The sequence below is a fragment of the Periplaneta americana genome, chromosome 15, assembly GCF_040183065.1.
Source record: "Periplaneta americana isolate PAMFEO1 chromosome 15, P.americana_PAMFEO1_priV1, whole genome shotgun sequence".
Lineage (NCBI taxonomy): Eukaryota > Metazoa > Arthropoda > Insecta > Blattodea > Blattidae > Periplaneta > Periplaneta americana.
This window is the reverse complement of record NC_091131.1, coordinates 56,964,765-56,980,008: the sequence shown is the minus strand read 5'-3', so window position 1 is coordinate 56,980,008 and position 15,244 is coordinate 56,964,765.

The window sequence follows — 15,244 nt, the reverse complement described above, 5'->3', positions numbered from 1 at the left end:
CTGATGGAGCCATGTTCCATCTTCTGTCACAATTCTTGCAAGTCATCTAGCACTTATCATTGATACTTAGCATGATAGCAAATCGAACAGAGGCTACACTGAACCCATTGCGTCTCCGTTTTCTTTTTTGTTATCACATCTTGTCTTCAGATTTCTAAAATTCCTATTGTAATACATTTTATACTATTTTAAAAATTGTAACACTTAATGCTCAACAAAATTTCGCCTCAAACAGCTAAGATTTCTATCAGTAAACCTAAGCCTATATGGCGACTACAGATGTATCCAAAATTCCAAAAACATTTCCTAAAATTTCATGAAGATACAATAAATTTTTGTGCCAAATATCATATGCTTACCTTTAGTAATAAGCCTGTAATATAATTACAAACATCCACAAAATTTGTATGCCTGAGAAGTCGACGCAAACTTGCTCTCTCCAAACATAAAAGCTCACTGAAGCAACTACAATAGTCACACAAACCTTAGCTGTATGTTTCTGGAAACTGGACAACATATGCAATCCCTTGGCGGAAATTTGGATCTCGTAACACCATTGGTTAGTTCACAAAAGAGCAAAGAAAAAGTATCACGAAATAACCACTGCCACGAAATTACCAATGTTTACCCTAAATGTTACAATACTTCTTGCTTAAAATGTTTATAAAAAACAGATTTACTTCAATTCCCAATATCTCCAAACAGGTTTTTGGCGCTTGGTCTCTTATTGCATAACTCCGTCCAATTAGATTCAGTCTTATTACGTGACAGTAAATCAAACTATTTTAACTACGTATGGATGTTGCATAATAATGTATAATAGACTACTACTAATGATCTGTTTTAATTTGTTAAATTAACGACTTCTTAACTTCACTGTTACGAATGCTTGTCTTACAGTTCTTGCGTTAAAAAACTTATTTAAAATATATTGTAAATATAATGCATTGTCTAACATTTCAACTTATTTTCTGTTTACTTTTCGGGAATTTACTTAGCTGACTGGTTTCGAAGTGTTGTTCTTCATTGTCCAAAGCCTTCATGTAAAAGCCTAGTGTAGATACCGCTCTATCTTCTCTAGTTTTCTGATGTGGGAGGTGTGTTCATGATTGTATCGAAAAGTATGTGTAGTTTGAAATTGCCATTTCGACACAATCATGAACACACCCCACCACAACTGAAAACCAGAAGATAGCGCAGAATCTCCACTAGGTTTTGGACAATGAAGAACAACACTTCGGAACCAGTCAGTCTAAAAATTAACACAATAAAGAAATAAATGTTATGTTTTATTTAACGACGCTCGCAACTGCAGAGGTTATATCAGCGTCGCCGGATGTGCCGGAATTTTGTCCCGCAGGAGTTCTTTTACATGCCAGTAAATCTACTGACATGAGCCTGTCGCATTTAAGCACACTTAAATGTCATCGACCTGGCCAGGGATCGAACCTGCAACCTTGGGCATAGAAAACCAGCGCTATACCAACTCGCCAACCAGGTCGACCACAGTAAAGAAGTTGAAAAGTTAATCAGTGACAGACAGTAGAAGTGTTAAAGGTGTATAGAGAACAATGAAGAAAAAATATAATGGTATGCAAAGAATATGAATTACATTAAACATGTCTTTAAACTAATCAGTGTATAGCAAAACTGTGTTTTAAATTGCTTTGCTTTCCAATCATCGCTGTGTTTTTATTTCAGGAACTTCTCAGTTTTCTGTTTATAAAGTTTCTAACTAATTAGAATTTCAACATTTACTATTAATAGTATTCTGATATTATTATTATTATTATTATTATTATTATTATTATTATTATTATACCTACTATTATTGCATGAATTTATACCCATTTTTATTTCTATGGTCATTAATTAAAAATCTGGCACAATCAATGTCAGTACATTAGAAGATGTTGTCAATATGGCGGATTGGGAAGGAAATGGAAGAGTGGAAATTGGTGTACGGATAAGTCGGTCGGCGCTAAAATAAAACAAAAGACAAGAAAGACGACGTCGACTGTGTGTGCTCCCACCTACAGGAGACAAGCCGCAACTGTGAATTGGGAAATAGAATAAGAGGAGGAAGTGGAGGAGGAGGAGGAGGAGTCCTCAGAAGTGGAAATAACACAAGAATGTACAGTACACACGCTTTCTCACAGCGATAAAATCCCGTACGTGCTATACGTTTCGTCCATACTCGCGGCAATTCTTTAACAGTTTTGAGCATGGTTTTGACCGAGTTTTAGCTCAAGTGTAACCATTTCAGCTCAACAAAAAGTTGAAATTTAGTCGTAAACAGTTTTTACAACACTTCGAGTAGATATATAGTTTTATTTTTCAAAATCTTCGCTCTCTCTTCCGTTCTGGTTTTGTTTAGCGCATATTTTCTCTAAATTAGAGGAAAGTAGGTGGATAAACATTAAAGTATGAATTCTATTGTTAATTTTCTTCCAAGTGAAAGAACAGGCGAGTCATTGAAATACGTCAGAATTTGTATAAAAAAATAAAGAACATGGTAATAGACAACACACATTTCTGGTAACAGCACGTCTCTCGAATGAATAAAAATAGCATTTCATTAAATTACTAACATAGCAATCGAAAGAGAATATAAGACCGTCTTCAAGATGGAAATACAAACCTATTTCCAAGCTCAGAGCAACAGAACAAAAATGTATATTTATCTTCCCTCACTTAACCTCATGATTACTGTAGATCCGAAATATGGATGTTTCTGTATCAATGACACGTTGCCAAAAACTCTAAAATCTCGTAACAAACCCGCCATTACTCTTGACTATTACACTTTTACTACGTCATACTACTTTTGATCAATAAAACGGTACGAAAGGACGTCTTTCAACCAATCATGGCTATTTATCGCACAATTTTATCGCCTGCCTAGCATTTGTTTAATTTTATCGCTTTCCTAGCATTTGTTTGTTTTATCACTACCCTAGCATTTGTTTCTTTATGTGCCAACATTTCAAACTGCAAATTCTTTACGGTACTATAAAACATGCTTTACGATCGTCATTTGTTTACAGCAAAGACAGTCAACTGAAAATGGCGGCTCCCTTCAAACGTTCTGGTGAAGTTAACATAGTGAAATAGGACTTTCAGTAATTGAATTAATATTTTATTGTATTAGAATACTTTATTTCTTCTAATCTTTATATACTTTCTTCTAATCGTGTAATAGTAAATTAAATCCCACTCGAGTTTTGATTTTCTCTAGATAAATCAAAACCCCCTAGTGACATTACTGTTGATAAATACTATTTATGATCCCATGTTCATAGAAAAATATTTAGGTTATACATACAGTATAGTATTATATACAAGATGTCTCTAACACTTCGTTAGAATAAAATTGCACGTGATAGAGAACATCAAGTTATGTAACTTGAGTATACGAACTATATCGTAACTAGCACATGTAGTCCCTCATCCAAATGGAAAGCAACTTATTTATGTTAGTTAAGGGGGAAGGTACACCATTGGCCTGCAAAAATTTAATGAAATTAATTTTTTTTATATCTCATCTACTATGAAAGCTAAATGAACAAAACTTTTCGTGCTTTATAATACTGCACATACATTACACTTCATAAAACACTATTCAGAATATTAAAACAGTTAATAATTACCTGTAAAATAACACCAAATTTGCATAATTGTTTTACAATCGTGAAGTATTTACATAATAAAATCTACAATTAATCTTACAAATTCCATTTTATTAGTTTGCAAATTAGACGAAATTGTCAATCTTTAAACTTTCTTTATAAAATTATCAACAACGAAGGAGAGCGCCTTTGTCCCCTTTGCAGAGAAAAGGACTCCTACAGACATATTTTATTACATTGTATCGAATTGGAACAAGTACGGAGAAAATATCTACCACTCTCGATGCTAAGTCAGAATATGAGTTCGCGTGCATATCTTGACCTCATGGGGAATAGAGAATACGAACAACAGACTGGACTGTGTCTCTTGAAGGCGAGACAGATTAGAAGTGCAGCTGTGGAAGTTTATGATACGAACTGACGAAGGGATAATGGTGTCTACCTAGTTATACAGTTTTATGTCTGTTTTAGGTTAGGATATACTATATAATGTGTTTTGTTGTGCCATTTTCATTTTAATATGTATGTTCTTTTAGAGAGTGGTTGGATATAATCATAGGTGAGGGGAGTGAGACCTACAAAGTAGGACTTGTGTTAGGTACAAAGCACGTACGGTCAGAAGACCCGTGCACTGGAGAAAATTACGATAATATAACATCTGTATGTATAATATTACTCAATAAATCCATCTATCTATCTAAAATTATTAACAATATAGTGAGTTGGACTGTGTTGGTTTATTTTATTATACAACATTATATGCACCTAAGCTTAATACAAAATTTCGAAATTTATTTTGCATACCAAAGGCAAATACTGAATCCCACAAAAATTCCCCAGTTTTCCAAATGTTACAGTTATGCACTAAATTACATCCTCATCCGAATGTTGATATTTTCAATATGAATTTCTCTAGATACAGAATTATTTGTTATCATATTTTACAGAATATTGTTGTTAGTTAATTTGAAGCTACTTTCAAACCTTATTTCAATTTCTCTTTTTTTCTTTCTCTTATTTCTATTTTCTTTCTGTTTTTAATAAGTGTATGTTTCCTTTTCTTTGTTTATGTTTTATAAATTAGTTTGTCAGTCTTGAACACTGTAATTGGGCTTTGCCTGTTATATTCAATAACAAATAAATAAATATCTGCATGATTCTTTACTGGAATGTTTTAAAGACCTACATCGACAACATAGTCTAGGATATTTTACGTATTCATTCAGAAAATATTACCTTCAATATTAAATTTTCTAAAAATGTTTGATTAAGAAAAATATATTTCCTGAAGGAATAGGCTAGAACATCCTACACTATGTTGTTGATGTAGGTCTTCAGAATATTTCTGTGAAAGAATCAAGCAGATATTTAATTAATTGTAGATTTTATTATGTAAATGCTTCAAGATTGCAAAAAAAATTGATATTACTTTCACAGAAGATGATTATTAGCTATTTTAATATTCTGAATAGTGTTTTATAAAATGTAATGTATGTTTATTGAAAAGTTTTGTTCTTTTAGGTTTTATAGTAGCCGAGATATAAAAAAAATGAATTTCACTAAATTTTTGCAGACCAATAGTGTACCTCACTCCTTAACATACTTATATTCAAATTTGTAACTCATTATTCACTCAAAATATCTTGGAAGAATTCGTAGTGGATTACAGGAATAATTATTTCAATGCGATTGCAATAACTTGATTAAACGCATTGTACCCTATTCGAATATTGAATATGTAAAACTTCAAGTAGGTTCATACACTTCATTTACTTAACCCTTAAATTGACAAAGTATCCTATAGGATACAACAGGTTAATAGGCTATATGTTATAATTAATAGAACAATGGGAAAAAAATTGGCAGGAAAATTAAAATTTCACAACACTATAATATTGTACAATATATAAAATATGGACATTTCAATAGTTGTTTTCTTTACAGTCCGACAAGGTTTAATAAACTAGTGTGAGAAATGAAGTTTTGCCAATTTAAGGGTTAACTTGATTTCCTCTTATCACGTTCCATTCTTCTGAGATGGCATTTTAGAAACGCCCTGTATTTTATGGATTCGTATATTTACAGCATGTAAAAAATTAAGTCTTCAGGTAAAATTTAATGTTTACTGTCCATGCCAGAATTAAACTCTATTCCACATAATCAACTATTACAATCCTATCATTACGGGTTAATGAATTCTTCCTTGCAAGTTATTCCTAACGCTTTAATTTAACACTATTATACTACAGGGTTCTAGAAAAAAAAAACTTTATCGTATCTGAGGGCATTGAAAAGCAACGATTGAGTATAGCATGAGTAATACTGTTATTGATTAGATCAGAATTTTGATTGAAATTATTTGGAGAAGACACCAAGTGGCACAGAAATGAACTATCATATCAGCAGTATAGTTATACCAAATTAAAACTGAAATTTGAAAGCCTTAAAGTCAATTAGTTTGATTATTTCTTTTCTCGAAAGTCTTTGACTCTCTTTGTTAAGATGAATGGGGGTTCAAATTTGTACCCTGCCAACCCTTGTGCGGCTTCTAAGCACCATACCCGTTCTGTTTGTCATAACAAATCACATTACCCCCGACTTGGATGTTTTATTACGATGCGTTGCTAAGCAACATATTTCTGTGCGGCTCTGCTCATTTTATAATGTACCTAAAAATTTGCCACGCCGTCAACAGATGTCACCACTCTCACATGTCATCAGGTTAAAATTTAATGAGGCAGTATGTCTGCCAGAGGCTGGTCGCACAGTGAGTTAAATCTTAATCATATTTACTGACGCAATAATGCACCTTTGAACGAATGGCTCATGTATCAGTTTTTAACTTTGGGAGATCGGGTTTAAATCAAGTAAGTTATAATGGGTTTTCAAACGCCATTTAACTACTTTAAAACTAGAAGCATATTCATCTGCATTTGTTATACCTATTTAGGCTCAACTCTCAGAATCTTTAGATAGAGAAATAAGCACCGCTACTGTCGAACTTTGGGAGTCGGGCACTGTCTTCTGTGGTAACTATAAAACAATTCTGGGAATTCATAATTATATAATTTTTTTACAGATAAGAACTTACTCATAATTCAACAGAACAATCGATTAAGCTGTACACTGACAATTAAAGTAGAAATTTTTATTCTCAATAATAGATTTATATTGTCATTTTCTGGTAGAGATGAACAAAACTAACTACTGCTCTCGCTCGTTGTGTTCGTTACACTTGTCTTTCGAGTCTCGTCTCGTAACTCTTGTGCGCTTCGAGATTTGTTCGTTATTTGAATAACATGCATCATTGAAATAAATAACATAAGAGAGGTTTAATTGATAAAAAAAGACAAAACAAAACAGTATCATAGTTATCAAAATGTTCTGGTTCTATGATCAAATATTACCTATGGTTACACAAATAAAAAATAAATTCTCAAATAAATTTGCATTTCTGAGAAACATAAAACATAATGTTAAATAAAGCGTTAATATTTTTTACTTGAGATTGTACACTTGATCTCAAACATACGAGAAAAAAAATCCTAAGGTGCTTTGCATTGACATTTCGCTAGCCCGCGCTACGAGAGTGGTAAACTAGCCCCGGCTATCGAGTGATTACTTGTACAGGATTCGTATCATATCATATCATATATCATATCATATCATATCATATCATATCATATCATATCATATCATATCATATCATATCATATCATATATCATATCATATCATATCATATCATATCATATCATATCATATCATATCATATCATATCATATATCATATCATATATCATATCATATCATATCATATCATATCATATCATATCATATCATATCATATCATATCATATCATATCATATATATCATAACACTGGTTTATGAATACGAAAAACATTAGTTCGCTGATCATCCATCGGAAGCCCGCGCTAAGAATGTCTAAGAATATGGCTCCTAGCCTTTTAATAAGGGCCTAGAAATTAAATACAAATTAGGGAACGGGTTATTATACACTGAAAGGTAGAGATGATGTTTCAAATAGGCTACTTGATTGTTTATACATATATAATAGTTCGCAAAACAGATAAAAGTTCAGTCTGGTATAAACAACTGTGACGATTCAAGGCTGCTTGACGTTCGAGAGATGACCATTCCCGATGCCTTGAACGCTTGAATCACTCACAAGCAGTCAACGACGTAGGCAATATTGTCGTGCGGGAAGGTTTTCGATTTTGCAGGCGTTGTTATTCTTGCTTTCTGGATCGTTGTTCAACTCTATTATCCGGTCTATTGCTCTTCCAAGTTTTCATAAATCTATTTATCAACAGTAAGTTGTGTTTGAAACAAGACATTTGTAATGGTTATGTTAAATTTGTTATACAATCAACTTTATTAACTTTCCTGTGCTAATTAAAACTATTATCCTATTTTACTTCAGTTAATAATTAGTTTCGGCTTAATATCCACATTTATAGTGAGATTCTGTGCTTCCGTCCGGTTTATTCTTGTTCTTGTCTCGGTTGAGATGTGTTTATGATCTATAGTGTTTCGTCAAAAAGGTTGTACATACTGAAATTTAGTTGCGTGTTGAGGATATAGTTTTGTATGTCTGTACAATTCGTATTGTTCGAGTGTGTTTAGTTTCTGATTTTTCAGTTAAATGAGTAGGATTTCCATGTCTGTTTCTATGTTGTAATTGTGGTTGGTGTTGGTGATTTGTAAACAAGGATATCACCACAGTTGCAACGTACGTGGCGGACCGAAGTAAATAATGACGGTACACTACCATTATTATCATTTCCAAAAACGTCAGACTGACAGACAACATTTAATTCTAGGAAAGCCACAAAAGTTACTGAAAAATTTTATTAGACATTTTTGTTCAGTAATTTATGCTATAACACCAGTAAGTTATTTTTAGCAGTTTACATAGTTTACATCCTGTATATATCTTTTGGACTGTTTAAATTAAAATGTCCTAGAGAAATCAAAATATCTCTTGAAAAACACTAATTTCTAATACATTCGTGCTAAAAACAAAAATTTCGCACATATATAAAATTTCGCGTTGTTTTGCGAGCTAAAACTAACGGCATTTCGACCTGAAACGACTTAAAATATAAAATTCTTGTTTTTATTAGATGAAAATTTGCATTTCGCGAATGCATGGCTTCCGAAAACTAGGTATCTCTATTTATTATTGTTTATTCGTCGAAAGAATTGCGACCATTACATTTTTTTTAGGTAACACTATGTTTTTCATTTTGTTTTCATCTTTTTATCTTTATTTGGTAGATCAAACTTCGTGGAATTAGGAAACATATCTTTGCAATTTCCAGTTTTTGGACATTCTATGTCTTAGAACCCAAATTATTCTACCAATATTATATTGAATAAAGTAATTTTAAGTGAGGAATATTATGATTTAAACATTCCAGAATTATGGTAACTATTCTTGTTAACTTAGTAGTGGCCCGCATTCAGTGTGCGATCGTCTGCGCTCGGCAGGGATCGAAACATATGACAACTCATAGTGCTGCCGTCGGGATGTAAAATAGCAGTCGGTCCTCTGAATTATTGTGAGCTGCTACACAAAGCCCGTCCGTCCGTATGTCCGTCCGTCTGCCTGTCTGTCTCTGTCCAGGTGGATGACGTAAGAAGCGGCAGCTATCGCTGGCGAGGTTTCGGGTTTGATGCCGCATTATTTCCTATTCTGTATCTGAAGGCCAAGTCAAAAGAAATTCTCGCGATGTGACGGACTGTCATCAAACATTCAACAAAGCGGAAGAAATGCAGAAGCCCCTCGTATGTTCACTAAATTATACAGGAAACAAAGACTCCCTAACGACGGAAGGAGAAAGCTTTTCGGTCGGTCATAATTTCCGCTCACAGAGGCAAAGTTGACTCGCTTTTTCCTGGAATTATAATGACGTTATTGATCTTCAAGTGCGCCACTCATTTTGCCATTGGGATTGCATGCTAGCACAGTGATTGTGGGTGTCGAGGTTTGATACTTGAGACACGTTCTTGTAATTGAGATTTTCCATCTTCACATAAAAATATTTCAGAATAATATTTCAAAATGTTTTAACCCCTTCAGGCTTGATGTACATTATAATCAGACATCGGATTCTAGGGCAAATGCCTATTTTGTTTCTTTAGGAGAAAAGTAAAAATAATTATTAATATTTGTGTTTCATGGAAATTGAAAGGTATTCAAAGAGTTTTATAGTGCCCTAAAATGCCCTAAAACGGTTATTAGAGCCTAATTTCTTAATATTCGCCTAAAAATGCCTAACTCACTGTAAAGTTTCGCATTTTACTCTTACTTTTTATAATTTATACATGCATTCACTGCGAAATTTAAGGCATTTAAGAAGTGGAAAGTTTGCTTCACACCGGCCATGAAACCATTGGTAAAGGAAACAAAAGTTTTGAATCTCACGACACTCGCAATAGATTTCACCGAATTTAACATGTTTGGAGGCATAAATGCCGACAAAGAACCAACCTTAGTTTTGAAGCAGGCAACAATCACAACATGTGCTGCTACCGATTCAGAGATATACTATACTATAAAAATGACTGTTTTCGGTCTGAAACCGATTAGCTGTACTGCCCTTCAGAGTGTCATAAAATCACAATTTTTGGAGAAAGAGTGTTTTTTGAAATATTTATGAAAAGTCGTAAAACTGCGAATTAGTAGGGTAAACCGTTACAAAATATTTAAAAGAATGGCCCTCCTAGTGTTAACACTACCAGGAAATGCAACAATAAGTGGAACTTTGTATTTTTGTGCAATTGAATCTCAATAACAACGGTTCATTTGAATGCTCGTTAACAGTTGCTCTTTCCCTCACTTTATTTGTGTTGAGAAGTTTTGAGCGGTAGGACGTTTTCCTGTGAAGTTTAACGCGATAATGCCGAAAAATATAAGTGCAAAATCTACACTGATCCGGCAATGGCTAACAGAATATTCAGAATCCACTTACGTTGGAAAAATAATATTCTGCAAGATTTGTAGCAAACAGGTATGTAACAATAGTTGAAATATATAAATTCTATTAATTTTAATGAGTAGGCCTATAATATTTATACATTGACTGAGCTATCCTGAGGTATAATTCTTTTTAAGACCACTACACTTTAACCTTTTAAATTCCGATAGTTAAAGTATTTGCAGGTCATTAAAATTTTGATTGTTCGAACCCACTAACTTTGTGATAGAAATACGGCAATACAACAATTAGGATTTTATTTTAATTCAGTTTACTTTACATTTTTAGATTTCGCAAGAAAAGAAGTGCCACCTAAAGCAGCATGTGCAAGGAGCGGCCCATAAGGCTAAAGCTCAGCAGAAAAATCAACTGCAACAAACTTTACTAACACAGCCTACTTCATCCAATCTCAGCAGCAATTTCTATGCTGATTTAACCAGAGCGTTTGTTGCTGCTAACATTCCCTGGAATGCAATTAAAAATCCGGTTTTAAGACAATTTTTACAAAAATACTGCAAACAAAATATCCCATCTGAGTCGACCCTAAGAAAAAATTACTTAGACAGAATATACAATGAAACTTTAGCTTCCATTCGGGAGGATATAGGTGATTCTTACATATGGGTCTCTGTGGATGAAACCTCAGATCCTATGAATAGGTATATAGCAAATATGGTAGTAGGAAAACTTAGTCCTGATGGACCTTCGATTCCACACCTCGTATGTGTTAAGGAACTTTCGAAAGTGAATAGCCAAGCCATTGCTTATTTTGTAAATAAAGGCCTACAGTCTTTATACTCAGGTAATATAGACGATTCTAAAGTTCTGTTGTTTTGTACTGATGCTGCCTCATACATGGTTGCTGCAGCTCCACTTCTTAAAACATTTTATCCTAACCTCACGCATGTAACCTGCCTAGCACATGGCCTTCACAGGGTTTCTGAAACAATCCGGAATGAATTTTCTCTTGTCAATTCGTTTATTTCTAACACAAAAAAATGTTTTTGTAAAGCCCCATCCAGGATTTCAATATTCAGAGAGAACTTTCCAGATATCCCACTCCCACCTCAGCCGGTTGTTACACGATGGGGAACCTGGATTCAGTCAGTGGTGTATTATTCTAAGTATTTTAAAGAAGTGGTCACAGTTATTGATAAATTACCTGAAACTGATAGTGCAGCGTGTGTGAAAGCAGTGAAAGATTGTCTGAATGACTCACGAGTGAAAAACGATATTGCCTACATAACATCAAACTTTTCTTTCATACCTGCAAGCATTGAACAATTAGAACATGAAAAACAATCTCTTTGTAGCCAAATAGCAATAGTAAAGGAAGCTCAAGTGAACATACATTCTGCTTTGGGCGAAACTGGGAAAAAAGTTAAAAATAAGTGGGACAACGTATTAAATAAGAATGTAGGATTTTCATTGTTGGAAAAAGTATCAAGAGTGATATCGGGGGAAAGTGTAAATGTTCCAGTAAGTATTGATGTTTCTATTGTACCTAATTTAAATTTTGCGCCTCTCACATCAGTTTCGGTTGAAAGAAGTTTTTCTGCTTTCAAAATGATTCTCAGTGACAAAAGGCAAAGGTTAACTGTGGAGAATTTAGAAAAAATTCTGGTGGTGTACTGTGCAGATAATTATAATAAAGTTTGAGCATGGAACTGGATTTCAATAACTTAAAATGAGTAATCTTGATATCAATAATCATTATTTCATTAGTTTCAATATATTAAATTTGTGCAGCTCTGTTTATAAATATAATACAGTATTCTTTTTTAATGTTTAAACATACTTTTTTGTGCGTATTTTAGTGTATAACTAAAAATTTCAGTGAAAGAAATAAGTATGATACCTTGATGTGCCTAAAATGCCTATTTTCATTAAAATAGAGCCTAATTTTACAAATTTTGAGCTTATTTTAGGCGCCTAAAGCTGCAATTTTTAGTGCCTAAAAATCCGATGTCTAATTATAATGTACACTGTTTCTTATTTTTCCTTTTTTTTTTTTTTTTTTTTTTTTTTTTTTTTTTTTTTTTTTTTTTTTTGGAATGTTTTCGATACTTTTAAATATTTTGAAAAATTCAATGTGATAGAAATGTAGAATATTATTTTTAAAACACATCTATACCTGAATTAAAAATAAAGTTTCAAATTTTGGGCCCCAGAGGTCAAAACTGTCCCCAAATTGATTTTCTGTGAAGACTTGATTTGGGAATTCTGCATCCCCAGAATAATTATGTGACCAGTTTTTTTTAATTGTATAAATATAAATTCAGGACTGAAGGGGTTAAGTTATAAAGTCTTCAATACAAAGGATATTTCGCCCTTATTTTTACAAGGAACCCCTGAGTGAGGTCGCAAGTACAATCCCTAGTAAGGCTCATTTGAAAGTATTGTGTTAACAATATTAGGCTATAACGAGAAAAATATTAGCTGCTAATGATCCACGATGTGTATCAGGAGGGAGACAGAAAATGAGTCTCCGGTAGGTGCAGAGATCAACTCTCTATGGGATGTATGTATTACACTTCACAAAATGGACATCATCGACATTCAAGAAATGTTCAAAACAAACCATTAACTTGTACTATGAACATCAAGCGAAAATGACTCGCCACAGTGGTCACAAAGTTCGCACCATCAACATCAAAGGCGAAGTTCTGGGGTGGTTATAAACCGTTCAGGACGTTCAGAGAGGTATCCACTCTTAACCCTTAAATTGGGAAAATCAGCGTATAAATAATTATACAGTATGGACACTTCGCGTCGGTACCTTTGATGTAGCAGGACTGATTTTAATGACCTTCAAACCAGTTTGAGCGTGAGATTCTGCTTTCTCCCAGGAGTTGGCGCTGACATCACACCAGCTAGCAGTCGACACAGCGGAAATATAACACAATTAATACATCTAGGTATATTATGTACTCAAATAAAATAAATTGGACCGATGAAATAATAAATCCGTATTTAACTGTAATGTCTTGACTATATAGTTCCTTTATAATGAGAGTTGAGACGTTGACCCCAACAACATTTAAAATATATAATCATTTGATAGCGCTGAAAATGGAAAAACAAAACTCCTATGAGAAGTAAAACCATATACCTATATTATATTGTATACAAATATGAAACGAATTGATACATAATTTTATAATGTATTAAATTATTTTATAATATAATTTATTATAAATAAAATATAAACAATTATTATTACAACTAATTTGTCACTGAAATAAGGAAAAGCTGTTAACTTGCATTTATTTGAAGCAAAGCGTTACTGGATTATGCAATAAGGTAGGTGATGTTTGGATCCTGTGTCTATTCTTAATTATCTTACTGTGTGCTCGACTACACTAACCTCTAGCGCTTGAAAGTGGAACTAAACGCCGGCGTACAGAGAAACAAAACACAGGAAAATTCGCTCAGTGTCCATTCTTTGTAATCCCTATTAGCTGGGTTAACTATCCATTCTCTTATGATCGATTTTTTTACTGTCCATAATATTCCTGGATTTTCATGTTCTACCTAAACATGATGCTTACCGATTGCAGGGGACTTGCTCCGCGTGTTATATCTAAGTAGATAAACATTGGCTTCCTCCTATATGGACGGAGCAGTGTACTAGATAATCGGTCAGAGCGCTGGTTTTCCACTCTGTGGATTCGATATGTAATCCCTGGGACTCCAACTGGAATTTGTGACCGGAAAAGACATCTGTATCGGTAATCTCAAGGTACTCCTGTATCCACTTTGTTGCACAATTTAAAATTAATTCATGATCACCCATATACAGCGATACAACAGCAATAAGAAGTTACATAGCTGTACCACATCCCACAGGAGATAAACTCTACACGCCCTCTATGTGACAGTTACACATAGCAAGTAGGGACGGGGATTCCCACGCCTCAGTACTCGGAGGCAACACCAAACAAGGAGGAGACAAAGAATACGCTTCATAGCACCCAACATTGCGCCCAAGTCAGCTGATCTGATAAAACTTTCAAGCCGCGCCTGTGATTCAACCACAGCTCCCACATTTACTGCAATGGAGAAAGCCATGCGAAGTCCGGGATGCGAGCAATGAACGAAGCAGATGCTTCAGCGTAACCGCACCCCCCAACCCTCCACTCAGAGCGCTCCTTTATCCCATCAGCTTGTTCCACAAGGCGGAGACAAAAAGTGAGTGTGCACAAAAAGGGAAAGACAGACAGATAGACAGACGGACAGACAGACCCGCTCGCGAGGCGCTCCCTGGAGAAATTTCCTTCAAACTTGCATAATATGGCGTCTCGTAGCGAACTGCCGCCGCTACGTAAATCAGGGCTGTCCAACATCGAGAACTTCGATGACCCTCGCCCGATATGACATATCGAACACATTCAACGACCATATTTGTCACTATTATTAGTACTAATACCAGTATTATTATCACCATCATTATCATAATCATCACAGTCATCATTATCATCAACACTACCAACTCGACTTTTAAACCTTTAGTAGTTCAGATTGTTAAATAAACAAATTACAGTACATATACATATATATATATACACAATATATACATAATTAAATTATATATAGCCTACAGAATGAAGGTA